The sequence below is a fragment of the Prionailurus bengalensis genome, chromosome B3, assembly GCF_016509475.1.
Source record: "Prionailurus bengalensis isolate Pbe53 chromosome B3, Fcat_Pben_1.1_paternal_pri, whole genome shotgun sequence".
Lineage (NCBI taxonomy): Eukaryota > Metazoa > Chordata > Mammalia > Carnivora > Felidae > Prionailurus > Prionailurus bengalensis.
The window spans coordinates 127190160-127204745 of record NC_057355.1 but is presented as its reverse complement, the minus strand read 5'-3'; the positions used below and the strand labels follow the sequence as shown (position 1 = coordinate 127204745).

General features: G+C 41.3%; 1 pseudogene; it reads right to left on the bottom strand.

Annotated features, from left to right (window-relative positions):
- Positions 1 to 11679: 11679 nt before the first annotated feature.
- Positions 11680 to 12428, bottom strand: LOC122468114 (annotated as a pseudogene).
- Positions 12429 to 14586: the final 2158 nt, after the last annotated feature.

Here is a 14586-nt window from a genome sequence, read left to right as displayed (position 1 = left end):
CTGAGGAAAACAGCAGAGATTTGGAACAATATAGAACCCAGGATGGGCTTCTAGGAAATGAAGACTTATAGTGAGAGGGCAGAGGAGGAGTTAGAACAAATTAAATACGAAGATCAGTGGTTATGGATATATGAAAACATCCAGGAAGCCTAAGAAAAGAACATGAAGAAGTAGACTAAAATGGTCAAGTAGTTCATGACATTGGCTGGCCAATTAATAGGTCACTCATGATTCTAATGGGGAAAGAAGCCAATGCTGGATGGAGACGTAAATGGAAATCAAGAGAGTCGAGCTACTGAACACTTCCTGTGTCAACGGCTACCACATGTGTGATGTGCAGTCACACAGGCTGGCATGGTCTGTGGGTAAACACAGTAATCACTAAGGCCAGTGCTACTGGATCAGTGTCCCCAGAGCCCTCTTGTGCCCTCTCATCACCCCCCACCACCATGCAGTTCACTATAGAAATGACTAGAGGAATTTATTGACTTCTTGCTATGTATGGAGCACTGTCACAATATTTGGCTTATTTTATTTAATCCTCACCAAAAAAAAAAAAAAAAAAAAAAAACTTCTAAACTATTAACGTCTCCATTTTTACAGATGAGAAAACTAAGTTTTAGACAGTTACATAAGCTTGCCAGTATCAAGCAACACCAGGCACTGAACCAGCACCCACCTCTGCCGGGCTCCAAAGCCCCAGCTTTCATCACCATGTCATTATCTAAGTGGAAGGCACTGAGACGCAAGCACAGGGCAAGTGCTCTGTCCACATCGTTCTCCACTGCATGTGCAGTTCCTAATACTAGGAATGGCGCTGAGTTTGTGGGGGTGTCAGCTAGCATTCGTTGAATGAACGAAAAACACTGAAAATAAATCTCTCCCTACAGCACTATTCATAACTGACTTTGGAATTTGCTTTGGGATGCAAGCTTAGACATATTTATGAACCTCCAGCCAATCAATTATTTAGTACTTACTCAATGTAATATACATAGCCTTATTCTGCTGGGCTTTGTGAAAGAAACAAAGGCAGAGAAACACAATCCCTAACCTTTTGGGTTTACTACTTTGTACAAAAGAAACAGACGAGTAAACAAACGAAACTCATGTCTGTGGCCAGAGCTTCCATGACCAAAGCTCAATCAGATGCTGGAGATCAGGGGGTCCTGAGATGCAATCAGAAGTCAGTCTCCAGGACATGGGGCAGGGCAGAGCCCGTAGAGAATGAGTCTGGGGCGGTGGAGATCCTCGAAGAATAAACAGCATGCTATCATAAAACATTCACTGCACAATGAATACTGAATGCTGGTTCAAAGTCCTTCCTTTTTGACTCCAAAGATTAGCTTACTCAAGGCAAATTATCAACTTTTGAAGTTCTGGTGGATGAACTCATAATCTGGATCTCCGAAGTCCAGGAATCAAGACACGATTCCTAACCTGGCTGGCAGTGGCTGCAAAGATCCACACATACTCACCAAAGGCACTGAATGTCTTCCATTTGCTCCTTCACCTCCACTCTGCATTTCTTCATCCTGCTCTGCCCTGAGAAGCTGATGACCTACTTGTCACTGGCTTCTGGTTGGTTCTGATGAGCATCACCCATAGGAGTGAGAGGGAGAGAGAGAGAGGAGGGTGAATTCAGGGCATATATTACCCGACCTCCCTCTCTCTCTCTCTCTCTCTCTCTCTGTCTGTCTTCTGCACCAGCTCTCCTCTTTACATAAAGCAATCTCTCTTTCTCTCTCTCAGCTGGTTGACTATGCCTTCAGGGGTAGTAAATGTGTTGCCCTGTTACTCTCTCCTGAATACTGCTCATCCAGTGTTGCTTCCCTATATTCTGTTAACATCTTTGTAAGTGGTCCCTTCAGTAAACTTTCACCAAAAGACTGTTTGAGGCATAGTCATCTGTTTCCTACTAAGACCCTGCCTAACTGACAAACCGATACTACAGAGATATGCTTCATTGAGAGAAAGAGAAAGAAATACTCTGCCCATGGGAAATGAAAACAGACTTGTAGAAACTTGAGAAGCCACTCTTTACAGAGCTGCATAATTTGCTTTAATTAAGGTCTGAAGCCACAGAAGCTATTAGATTTCAGATAAGTCTTCATAGCAAGTGTTGTACCATGTGTAAACCAGAAATGAAATTCTCAGTCATTCTCTCTTCCTCGTCCTGGGATCCTATGCTTTATCTTTTCTTATTTTCTAAAATGGGAGGGGAAAAGTCTTCACTTTTCTCAAGTGCCACTACAATCATGCAGTGAAAGGATTAATGAAAGTTTATGTACATACTGACCCACGGTCTCCTTAGATTATTTAATGGAAATCACATGCCATTCATTACACACAAGCACTCTCTTTAAGAGCACTCTGGGGAGTTATTCATAGGAATGTTGTGACCAGAAGGTGAAGGCTTACAACAGCTTGTTGAGGTGCAAGTTGGAATGTGTGAGATGTGTAGTTTGAGTTAGCAAAAAATATAGGAACTAGGGGATTGCCCTAGTAAATCACCAAGAAGTAGAGGAAATGCTATAAAAATGATGGCCAAGTCAAGGGATATTCACTGTCCTCCAGGGTGTAGACTTTAAATTCTGCCCTGCAAATTCAGCAATTCTTAACGTATTCTTTGATATGCTTATAATTATTTCTTTATTACACAGTCCATATATTTTCCATTTAACCAGATGTTTTCTCCATCCAAAGACAAAACTATCTTCTACCTTCCCCCTCCCATGACTCAGTAGAATTCAGCCAGGTGAACAAGGAAAGTTTCATGTTTTCGTTCTTACACAACTGTGCTAGCTACACTGTAGGCAAGAGCCGAACACTCGCTAATTTACTATTTCCACACCTTAACTGAAACAACTTCTGTCTGGAAGAAGTTTTAAGAAGAGTGCTTTCAGGTGACACATGTGTAAACATTGAGACTGCTTTGAATGTGCAACAATTTTCACGGGGTCTGTAGGGGGGGTGCATCTGGAGGTGTTTTGTTGCAACCATAGCAGAAATGGCTTAAGGATCACAATCTACTGATAACTAGTCATGGACTAGATATATCTGAGGAATTTTTTAAGGCACTTTAATAGTTCCAAGCTCTGGTAAAATATCAATAAGAAGTCATCATTTAGACAAATAAAAGCAATACAGTCTCAAGTTGGCTGAAGTTGGAAAAGTGGGGTTTACTGAGTTTGACTTATTAAGATCACGTTTATTTCTTCATGATGTTATAAGCATAATCATATGCCAAGACTCATGCTGACTAATGTCATTTATGTCATATCTTAAATCTTAGGGTATAAAATTTTATCTTCAATTTTAACATATTTTTAAATACTTTATTTAAACCTCATGAAGTCATTATCCCTATTTTATCCCCATTTTATAGTGTCACTCTGGCTAAGTGAATTGGCAAGGAATACACAGCCAGTAAGTGGCAGAACAAAATTCAAAGCCAAGCTTCTCAAACCTAAATTGTGTCCCATTTTTATCATGTAGGCAATTTCTACTTTATGCCAAAGTGCTTATCTTCCTGATCTACTCTTTGGAGAGGTCAAGCTTCTGATCAAAATAGAAGTTCAACACAATTTATAGGCAAAAAAGAACTTCCTGAATCTTTAGGATGTTACTGGAATGTGCTGTTTGAGTGAGATATAAAAGGATGCTTTTCACTCTGTCTCCTCTGCTCATTTTGTCACACGACTCAAAAGAAATTCTTTTGGCCTAAGTCCCAATCTATTCTTTGAAATAAAATGAAATAAAATATGTGTCCCATGCTTTAATTTGGGGGTGGGGGTGGGGAGGGGCAGATAATAATATAAGAACATGGAATATAAAGACCAGATGCATGCTTCACTGTTTCAAAAGTTCAATTGGCCTCTTAGCTACTGTCCTCATCACACTGAAATGCCTTCTACAGAGATGGATGTTTCATCCTGAAGTCATCTATTGCTGGCTATGGCTGATCGTTATGATTCCCCTGGGTAAAATGCATTCTCAAAGGGCATCTTGCCTTCTAATGCCTCCTGGCAAATGTGTAAGTGGGTAGTTTGATCTGACCACTTGCCCCTAGAGTGTGATCATATTGTACAATCTCTGAGCCCCAGGAGAACTCGGGAATCCCAACATTGAAATAGGCATCGAACCAAGGCAAAAAAAAACAGCGGAGGTACCAGGGGAAGGAGGCAAGTTGGAAAGGGCCGCTTTATGAGGTGCAGCTCATGTCTGAATCTTTTAGTGCTTCACTGGGAATTTAGGTCCATCAGAGCTTCTTCTGCTTACTTTCCAGGAGTGCTAAAAGAACAGGAGGGTTGGCCTCTGATACTAAAGGAAACTGGTATCAACATCAAAAAGGATTGAGGCATCAAGAGGGAATGCGATAGTGTGATTCAGTCATATTTTCAGTTCTTTTTTTTTTTTTTTTTGAGAGAGAGAGAGAGAGCAGGGAAGGGGCAGAGACAGAGGGAGAGAGAGAGAATCCCAAGCAGGCTCTGTGTTGGCAGCAGGGGCTCTAACCCATGAACTGTGAGAACATGCCTGAGCTGAAACCAAGAATCGGACACAAAACCGAATGAGCCACTCGGCTACTCCTTCAGTTCTGCCTCAAGTATTTAGTAACTCAAACTGAAAGAGTCTAGAGAATGGATTTCCCTACTTACAGATGAAAGCTATCCTAAGGATGAAAAGATAAACAAAGACATAAGGTGAATTTCTTAAAAAAAAATTTTTTTTACATTTATTTATTTTTGAGAGACAGAGAGAGATAGAGCACAAGTGGGGGAAGGGCAGAGAGAGAAGGAGACACAGAATCCGAAGCAGGCTCCAGGCTCCGAGCTGTCAGCACAGAGCCCGACGCGGGGCTCAAACTCACAAACCATGAGATCATGACCTGAGCTGAAGTTGGATGCTCAATTGACTGAGCTACCCAGGCGCCCTGACATAAGGTGGATTTCTAATCAAAACCCAGTAGGAGTATATAGGTTCACAAATGAGTGGTAGAAAAGAAGAGTCCATGGCCTCTTTGAAATAGGAACATATTAAAAGTCAGTCATTGATTTTTTTCTTTCCTGCCTAACAGTATCTTCAAAAACCAGTAAATGTTCTTTAACTCCAGTGCTAAGGATTCTTACTAATTCTCAGGACTTCGAAAAAAAAAAAAAATTCAACCCGGAAAAAAAAAATTCAACCCAGATCCAAAGGACAATAGACAAATGCCTTGAAATGTAACGTGTTTGGAGGCAACCACTGACAAATCACACTTAATATATTAATCAATAACTGCCACACTAAAGAATGTTGAAGGACACCAGAGCTGGCAAAGGCCTCCAGTCCTGTACGTATAAGCATATTCAATGTGAAAGTGAAAGATTGATGGATATGAATACCATCCAAGAAACTGAATACAGACTCTGCTCATCCTGAAGCATTTCTGAAATTCTTAGCAAACGATGATTAAAGAAGCTCCAAAGAAATGTTATTGGTTCCAACCAACACACCCAGTAGGTATCAATGAGACATGAAAATAAATGCAATCTCCTTTCTACTTTAGCAAATCTCCTTTCTAACCACTAGCTTTCTAAATACAGTAAGTCTTAAGTGTTTTTTCCTATCATGGTATTTGCTTTTCAGGTGAATATAGTTTGGGAAGTACAACAGAAGTGTACAAAACTAGAAAAAAGAAGGAACTATATTACTGTCTGAAATGGAATCCATATATTTTATATACATAGAGTTCTGTTTTTCCAATTGATAAGACATTATCAAAGTAAGGTCAAAGGAAAATGTTTTATAGGCACTTCTTTTTAAACTTGCAATTGTTAAAGGAACACTTCTTGTATTTTTTTCCTGTTCTAAGAATAATTCATGCTTAACATTTTTTTTATTTTAAAACTACTATACAATCTAATGAAACAAATAATATAATCTATAACTGAATCACTTATTGATTACTGTTAGTATTCGTCATATGCCCTTAGAGTGTATTTTTACATGTATATTTAATTTGTATATTTGTGCTTCATCAGCTTGGAGGTACACAATCCTTTTAACATGATGAAATTACCCAGCCACCCTACCTAGAGATTTGAGACCCATTCTAGATTCTTCACTTTTCCTTATACACCACTCGCATTCACCAAATATTGCAGATTGTGTTGCTTTCAGTCTATTATATCTCATTTTTTCCCTTCTCTAGCCACAATGCCACTGCCTTAACTTGATGTGCTTCATCACTCATCTTGGCTATGGACCTAAACCTGATTTATATCACTGCTCTTAGTTTTACATTTCAACTGATCTTTCACATTACTTACCAAATTATTATTTTTAGTGCATCAAGGATTGTGTTATTTTTCTGCTTGAAAATATTTCAATGATTTTCTATTCTCCTGAAAAATATCAAACTCCTTAACTTGGTATATAAAGTCATCCATCCTCTAGTGCCATCGTAACCACTCTTTACTCTGGCTGTATTTATTCACTAACCTCTCCTTCCCTTGATGTTCCAATTATTCTCGATTGCTTCCATGTCTCCAAACCACCAGAGTAATCAATGCCTTGCCTAATGCTTTTGATCACTCTATTCCTCAATCAAGAATCATCATCATTTCCCTTCTGAAAACCTGACTTGCTCTCCCATCACCTTCCAAGTAGAAGAATCACACTCTCCTTTATGCCTCATGGTATATGATACTTCCATCTATATAACTCTACCTTCACCATTTCCATGTTTTACTCCTCCTACTAATGGCACTTCTTAATGTTAAAAACCTTGTCTTACTCATCTTAGTGTCCCCAGGACAAAATAAATGTTCAAAATTATTAAAATAAATTAATGAACAATAGAAATCAGTAGTGCTCTGATTTGTTGGTAAATGTCAATCAAAAACTTAGGTTGAATATCATTGGAACTCACATACGTTCTTCCAGTTCCTATGCCACATTCACTCTACGTTTATCCATTTTTGACTTTGTTGAACAACCACAAATGAAGGACAAATTCAGCCTATTTAAAATCCCCATGGAATGACAATTCATAAAATGCTATAAAGAGATGAAACTCAGCAAACACCACAAAGCCATTATGAGAAAATTGTCATGCACTAAATCTGCTCAGGACTGCGGGGCGCTTAGCTGATAGTCACATTTGTTTTGGGATGTTTGCCTAGAAATGTTCTTTTAATAAATGTACTAAATAAGATGCATAATTTAGTTCCTTTTCTGTAGCTGGCTGGCCAGCTGCCAGATCTAAGCTCCTGCTCCGCCTCTCTCTTTCTATCCTCCTTTGATGTCTCACCGTCTCTTTCTTGGGTTTGATTCAGCACCAAGGTTACCTGCTGGCCTAGTACAAACAATCTCATTAAAAAGTCATCACAGTTGTGTCTGATGGCTTCATTTCTTCCCCAATGGCTCAATTTATATCTTCCTTTGGAACAAGTAGAGAGCAGGTTGTCTCCAGGATGACTTTATTCAGCCATACTACATGCACACTGACAGTAAGACAAAAGAGAACTCTTGCCTTTATTGGGTAGATGAAAAAAAGATTTCCTAGTCTTACTCTACTTATCACCATAGGGTTTGTCAAGGTTCTACTTTCCTGTGGAGGCTATCATGGTCAGTGTTCAAGGATGTTTTTCTTATTCCTATGCAGCCTCAAGTAAAACTCAACAAGCTGAGAATCAGAAGACCTTGGTTCAAGATAGACCACTGGAAAGCAATTCACTGTATGGTGACTAGCATAACCTCATTGACCTTAATACTTTAATTTCTGCACCTTTTTAAAAAAATTTTCACAAAATCTTTACTTATAGTAGTTCAAAACAAGAAATAACCCAATTATCCATCAACAGAATGGCTACACCGGTGTGTATTCATAGAATGGACTCCTATACAGCATGAAAAAAATGAACTTCTGAGACACACAAAAACATGGATGAATCTCATAGACATAATATTGAGCTAATGAGAGTATGATTCCATTTTTATAAAATTCAAGAGAAAGAAAAACTAATCTATGGTGATAGAGGTCAAAATAGTGTTTACTTCTAGGGGATACTGACTAGGAAGGGGAATAAGGGAAATTTCTGGAAGCTGGAAATATTCTGTATCTTAATCTGGAGGGTGACTTCCCAGATGTACACACATATGTAAGGTTTCATCAAACTGTACTCTAAACATCGGAGCATATTACTAAATGTATCTCAGAAAGTTAGGGGCAAAGTGGTATTTCAAATAGACAATTTCTGGATATGGCTAACAAACAGGTATGTTTTCTCACCCACATCCATTCTTCTCCCTTAGTCTGGAAGAAGCTCCATAACTTTCTTCTTTTCACTTTCAGTCAGTGTGCTTCACATGGTGCTTACTCTTTCCTAGGCCACAAATCAGAGCACGATTTTCCTAGTTGCAGTAATTGGTTTAGGAATTGGAACAGGGCCAAGCTGGCTAATGAGTCAATCCCAGAATTTTTTTTTAATGTTCATTTATTTATTTTTGAGAGAAAGGGTAAGAGAGCGCACAAACAGGGTAGGGGCAGAGAGAGAGGGAGAGAGAGAATCCCAAGCTGACAGTGAAGAGCCTGATGTGGGGCTTGAACTCACGAACAGTGGGATCATGACCTGAGCTGAGATCAAGAGTTGGACGCTTAACCAACTGAGTCACCAAGGTGCCCCAGTCCCAGAATTTTTTGTTGGAACTAGTAGAAAAAGATATTCTGTCCATTGTAGTTGCCTATTCATCAGGATATAAGCCTGGAGCTGCCAGAGGCCATCTTGCTACCTTCTGGAGACAGTCTTGCTGAGAAACAGGCTACACAGGAAAGCAGACTGAGATTAAATTCCTTCTGATGACACTGTGTCAGAATCTGGATCTAGCCATCCCTGCACCAAAATTTTTCATTAGATAAATCAATACATTTCCTGTTTTAGCTAACCAGTTTGATTTCAGTTTGTTATAGTTGTAACTGGAGTCTAATACACTAGGAATCTTGGGTAAAATTATCAGACTATGGGGGTGGGGCTTGGAGTATAAAATAACCATTGAGCCTCATCCGATCTATTTTGTGACCACTAGTTCTGTGAGCCCATGGCCCTGCCAGAAGGAGGGTGAGGCAGGTCGAGGGGTCATGTGGGAAGGATTTTGGTCCTTGTTTGGAAAGGGTTCTGGACTAGGAATCTAGGGAACTGGATTCCATGCTCCATTTTGTAGCTTATTGGCGTCAAGACCTTGTGCAAAATACTACACCTCTTTGAACCTTTTGTACAAAACGGAATATCATTACCTAGCTCAAAAGGCTGTTATGCAGATAAAATTCAAGCTTCCCAACTTCTCCAGCTTGTTCATACCCTTAGCTGAGTTAGTGCTTACATCTTTGGCATTCCTGCTGTGCCCTGTATAACCCTCTGACCACAGCCATAATGATCTTTAACAGTGTATGAGCTCTCCAAGGGAAAGAAAGCATTCATCTCTGTGCCCTCTTGCCAACAAGGACTTCAAGTAGGGACTCTAAATTCAAACTAAGAGGTCTTATAGGCCAAGGACCCTTGATATGGCAGACCACCCACCCTTCTGCCCTTCATTTCCTTGCCAAATAAATGAGGCTGATGCTGACATCCTGAACAGTTTGCTGAGTGAAGAATAGGAGCTGAGGCTGCCTGGGTACCTTCCTCAAATCTGGCTGTCCGAAACAAAGGTTAGACAAAGGGCCCCTGAAGCCATCATACTCATTCCTTCCCTAGCTCATTTATGGGTCATAGAAAAGCTTTCTGCAAGAATCTCTAGGCTTATAAGTCTATGGAACACACCTAGTTGTATGTAAGAGCTATGTGGGAAAAGGCCATCTTTCCTTACACACCCTCATTCATTCATTCACTCATTTATTCATTCATTCAACAAATACTTCATGACACACCCCTCCACATTAGAGAAGTGGAGATGAAAGAAACTAGGTCTCTGCCCTGAAGGGACTAGCCCGGAGAGATCCATATTGGACACAGCCTCCATTTTGGCTTCCCTGTCTGTCTCTTGTCCTATTCCCATGCATTCATTCTCCACCTAACAGCCAGAATGATTGTGTCAAATAAAGTAGATTATTAGCTTAAACCTTATGAAGACCTCCATAAGGCCCTCCATGACAGGAGGAAGTGGACGAGTTGATGAGGTTCTATTAAGTTTAGGGCACGTAGGAAGGCTTCCACAAGATTGACAAGTGATTTAGATGTTTATCTCTGTATCGTCTCCTAATATCAGTATTTAAAGCCTTGGGAACCTAACAGGGATGAGGGTGAGGGTCAAGACACACATACTAGATCCAATGGCAATATAGCCCCAAATCCCAGTCTGGCCTCTGGGACGAATTCTTTATTTAGATGCTTCAGTGACCAAGAGACAGAGCATGAGCACATGCACACACACCCATGCACGACAAATAATGGCATTTCACAGACAAAGGGAAAGGCAATGCGGGGGAAGAGGCCCCAAGAGAGGGTAAGGGCTTCTTTGACTCAACGAAGAGGGGCCTATGATGGTGGCACTCCTTGGAATTCTTGTGTGAAAGCTACGAGGAAATATCCACTCCCAGTAAAGTCCCAGGGCACAAAACACAGCAGAGGTAAAGAAATCTAGGTTTGAGGCCTGGGGAATATCTGTTTCTTCGCTGCATAAACCTACACCAGCTCTCCTTTCTTTCCTTGAGGGCCCTATCTTGTTCCCTGGGACCCAGGAATCTCCCGGTGGATGATGGGAGAGGGCTAACACCACAGCAATCTGGACAGGTGGTCTGCTGCACAAGGAAAAAGAGAGGGCCAGTGGAGCCAAGGAGCGGCAATGAACCTCTGAGCTGGCATCAGGCAGTTTGCCTTTAAGGGCACAGAACCATGAAGGGAACTTGCATGTGGGACTTTCCCACATGACCCTGGGACAAATGATGAAGGAGAAGAAAGGCTTCCATTGGAGCTTTCCATGATGTCACTAGTCTCCAGCTCCACCTTCGCCCCAGCTTCTGCAGATCCTTAGCACCATTCAGGAACTGTGGAGAAGAGGCAGGAAGGGTAGCATTGTTCTTCCAGGACTATGTCACTGCTCCAGGAGGAAACGTCACAGTGGGCAGAAAGCTATACAACTGGCCAGCATCTGGTCCCAGGCTCAGGAAAGTGTGCCCATTTTAGGGAAATGGGGAGTGTCATAGTAGCTCCAAGCTTCTAAGCTTCTATGGGGCAGCCACTTCCTTCTTTCCTTTCCCATCTAGGCCAAGGTCTGGTGTGAAAGCTCCAGATTTCACTGGATCTGCCTAGAGTGCAGGGAGAACTCAGTTTTTTAACTGCAGACTGGTTCAAAACTGACCTGCAAAGGAAAGACAGGCCTGGGTCTCAAGACATATGGCTCAAAAGGGCTAGGGTAAGGGGAAAGCCATCCTCCAGTTCTTGAACCTCCAGAACCATCCTGTGAGTTCCCAAGTCTTCTTAAGATCCACCCCTTTCCCTTTTCCTGCCCTATAGAGCCCATTCCAAAGGGGAAGAGAAAGGGTGAATTTGCCTGGACCAATCAGAGGCTATCTGTGGCTTACTCCTGCCTTAGGCCCATGAATTCTCCAGGTACAAGAAAGGAGGAAGAGAAGCCAAGGGCTGACCATGGTCATGGGAAGCTGATTCACGGCTGATTTAACCTGGGGTGCCCACTGGTGCACTATCTTATACATCTTGCAGCTGATGAGTCAGTGACAGCAGGGTCTGCCAGCCGCTCCTAGTGTGCCATGAGTTTGAACCTGGGTTCCTTTTTCCTGTGTTTCTTGCCCACATAACGTCCTCAAGCCATGACAAGGTCATTGAATGTCTCATGGCAGAAGCTGCAGAACTTGTCTGGGTCTATTATGTCTCTATTCTGAGGCAAGGTTTCCACCTTAGTGGATTGCTGCTTCAACTTTCAGTTCTTTGGGTATCTTCCCCAGGTAATGTGACTGGGCCAGAAGAGGGGAGGAAAAGGTCATGTGACAAATGGGGCAGCACTGGTTCTTGTCTTTGCTTCTGCTGTTTTTCTGATCTGAGTCAAGCTTCTTTGTTTCCCCCTTTAATGTCTCCATTCCATGGACTGCTAGGTGTCACTTCACTTTGTTGGCATGTTTTTTGCCCTAATAGTGTGTCAGCTTGTGGGACTCAGAAATGAGTGAGGCACAGCAAACCTTACATTGGGTATTGATAAAGAGACACTGGTTCTTCTGGATCATGTGCTCCAATTCCTCCCTCCCCACTGGTTGGGCCCAGGACACTGCTTCCCACAGGAAGCACGTCCTCTAGCAGTCTAAGTGCACCCCGTCCTGTTCTGTCCTTCTTGATGCTAGGGAGCTGTCATATTGCCTGGCCCCTCCACTGTCCTTAACCTCCACGTTGCCCAACGTGGGACACTCCATCTTTCCCACAAGCTCTAACCTGCTGATGGCCACTCATAAATCTTGGTTTCTACTGTTGTATCTTTAAAAAAAAACAAATAAGGGGCTTCTGGGTGGCTTAGTTAAGCACCAACTCTTATGTCTGCTCACGTCATGATCTCCTGGTTCATGAGATACAGCCCCACATCCAGCTCTGTGCTGACAGTGTGGAGCCTGCTGAGGATTCTCTGTCTCCTTCTCTCTCTGCCCCTCCCTCCCTCTTTCTGTCTCTCTCTCTGTCTCAAAAATAAAAAATAAACATTAAAAAACACAAATAATATATAATAAGTACTGCCAACCCTTTCTGAGTGCTTAACCACCCCCACCCCCAAAGCACAAACAGTCATTTGACCTTCTTACGAGATCCATATGTCAGAATAGTCTTAATATTGTTATTCTCCTTTCTAGTTGAGGATGTGCATTTTCTTTGAATTTAGTAACCATGAGACTCTCCTATCCTTTCATCCTGTATAACCCATTAAAATCCATTTCCCATAAAAATTAAAATATGGGCTTGGAATGGTAGTCATAGTCCAAGTCTGGGATAACTTCTGGGGAATAATTCTTCACAGCTCTGCCAACCCAATCTCATATTTGGTTAACAGGATGGGGTTCAAGAGTCCAGAAATCTGTGAAGGCTGGCTAAAATAATGATATAAGGTAAAAATCAGCTTCATTTTTAATAAAAGCCAGTATTAAAACTTGTTACTTATGATAAAAAAACGCATTATCTGCTTTAGATAATTTAATCTTTAGAGCAATCCTATGAAGAAAACTCTATTAATAGTTTCCAGCATCTTGCAGTTGGTGAAACTATATCATAGTAACTGTGGGATCTTGGCCATGTTACTTTGCCTCTTCAAGTTCCAGAGGTAGGATCCAAGCCTAGGTTTGTCTTCCTCAAAGCCCATAACTCTTAACCACGGCAACTTCTCTTATCCACACCTAAGCCACATCTGGCTTTAACAGCCAGGAGTATAAAGATAAAGACAGATGCTAGCCTCAGAAACTGACCTGTAATGAATGGGATCAATCAGTGCCTATTAGAGTATTTGTTTCCCTTATGTTTTTCTAGGACTGCGAATCTTTACATCCATCTCTCCTTACTGGATTGCAACTCACCCTTGGCTTGCCATGATTTCTTTTCCAGCTGCTAACCTTGTGCACCATGGCACTGAACGCTGTCTGGCTGTCCCAAGGAGAGGAGGCTGTGCAGAGCATGGCATCTGACAAAATGCAGGTCATTTCTCTGAGTGAGCATTATTCATTTCTGTCGGTTAAATTCAGAGGTAGCAGCCTGCATTTCTCCCACTGGGCTGCTAAGAGGAACTGCAGAGCATGAAGAGACGTTTTGAAAATCAAAATACTATGCTGCATTCTCCCATGTTGAGAAGGGCATGTCAATTCATCTCAGCGAGACCTCATGGGGCAGAAGTTTTGTAAACACACTACAGTGGCCCTTGGGTCCTAATTTAAAATATTTCTGTTCTACTTTATTCCAGGCACTTGCTTTTTTGTCCCTGAACCAAACCCGTAGTTTGTATTCAGTAGGAAAGGGAGGGAGAGCATGGCCATTTTATGTTTATTCTTCCTTGAGCTATAGACTCAACCTTAAAGGCTCTTCAAATTGGAGAAGGGTCAGGGTAAAGGAGAATTCTCCAAAATATGATCGTTTCTATTTATAAATTATTGTTGTGTTACTCATTAAATCTATTTGTGTCCCTTGCATTTCCATATGAATTCCAAGATTAGCTTTTCAAATTCTGCAAAAAACAGTGCTTTTAATCTGTAGATCAATTTGGGGAATAATGTCATCTTTTAAGATCTTATCTTCTACTTCATGAATATGGAATGTGTTTCCATCCATTTGTTTCTTTTTAAATGTAATTCAATAATGTTTTATGGAGGCACGTGGGTACTCAGTTGGTTAAGCATCCAACTCTTGATCTCCGTTCAGGTCATGATCTCATGGTTTGTGAGATCGAACCCTGAGCTGGGCTCCGTGCTGACAGTGCAGAGCCTGCTTAGAATCCTCTTTCTCCCTCTCTCTCTGGGCCCCACCCCTTTCTCTCTCTCTTTCTCTCAAAATGAATAAATAAATTTAAAAATGTTTTATTGATTTTAATGTAAAAGTTCTACACACTTCTGTTTAATTTATCGAATTTGAT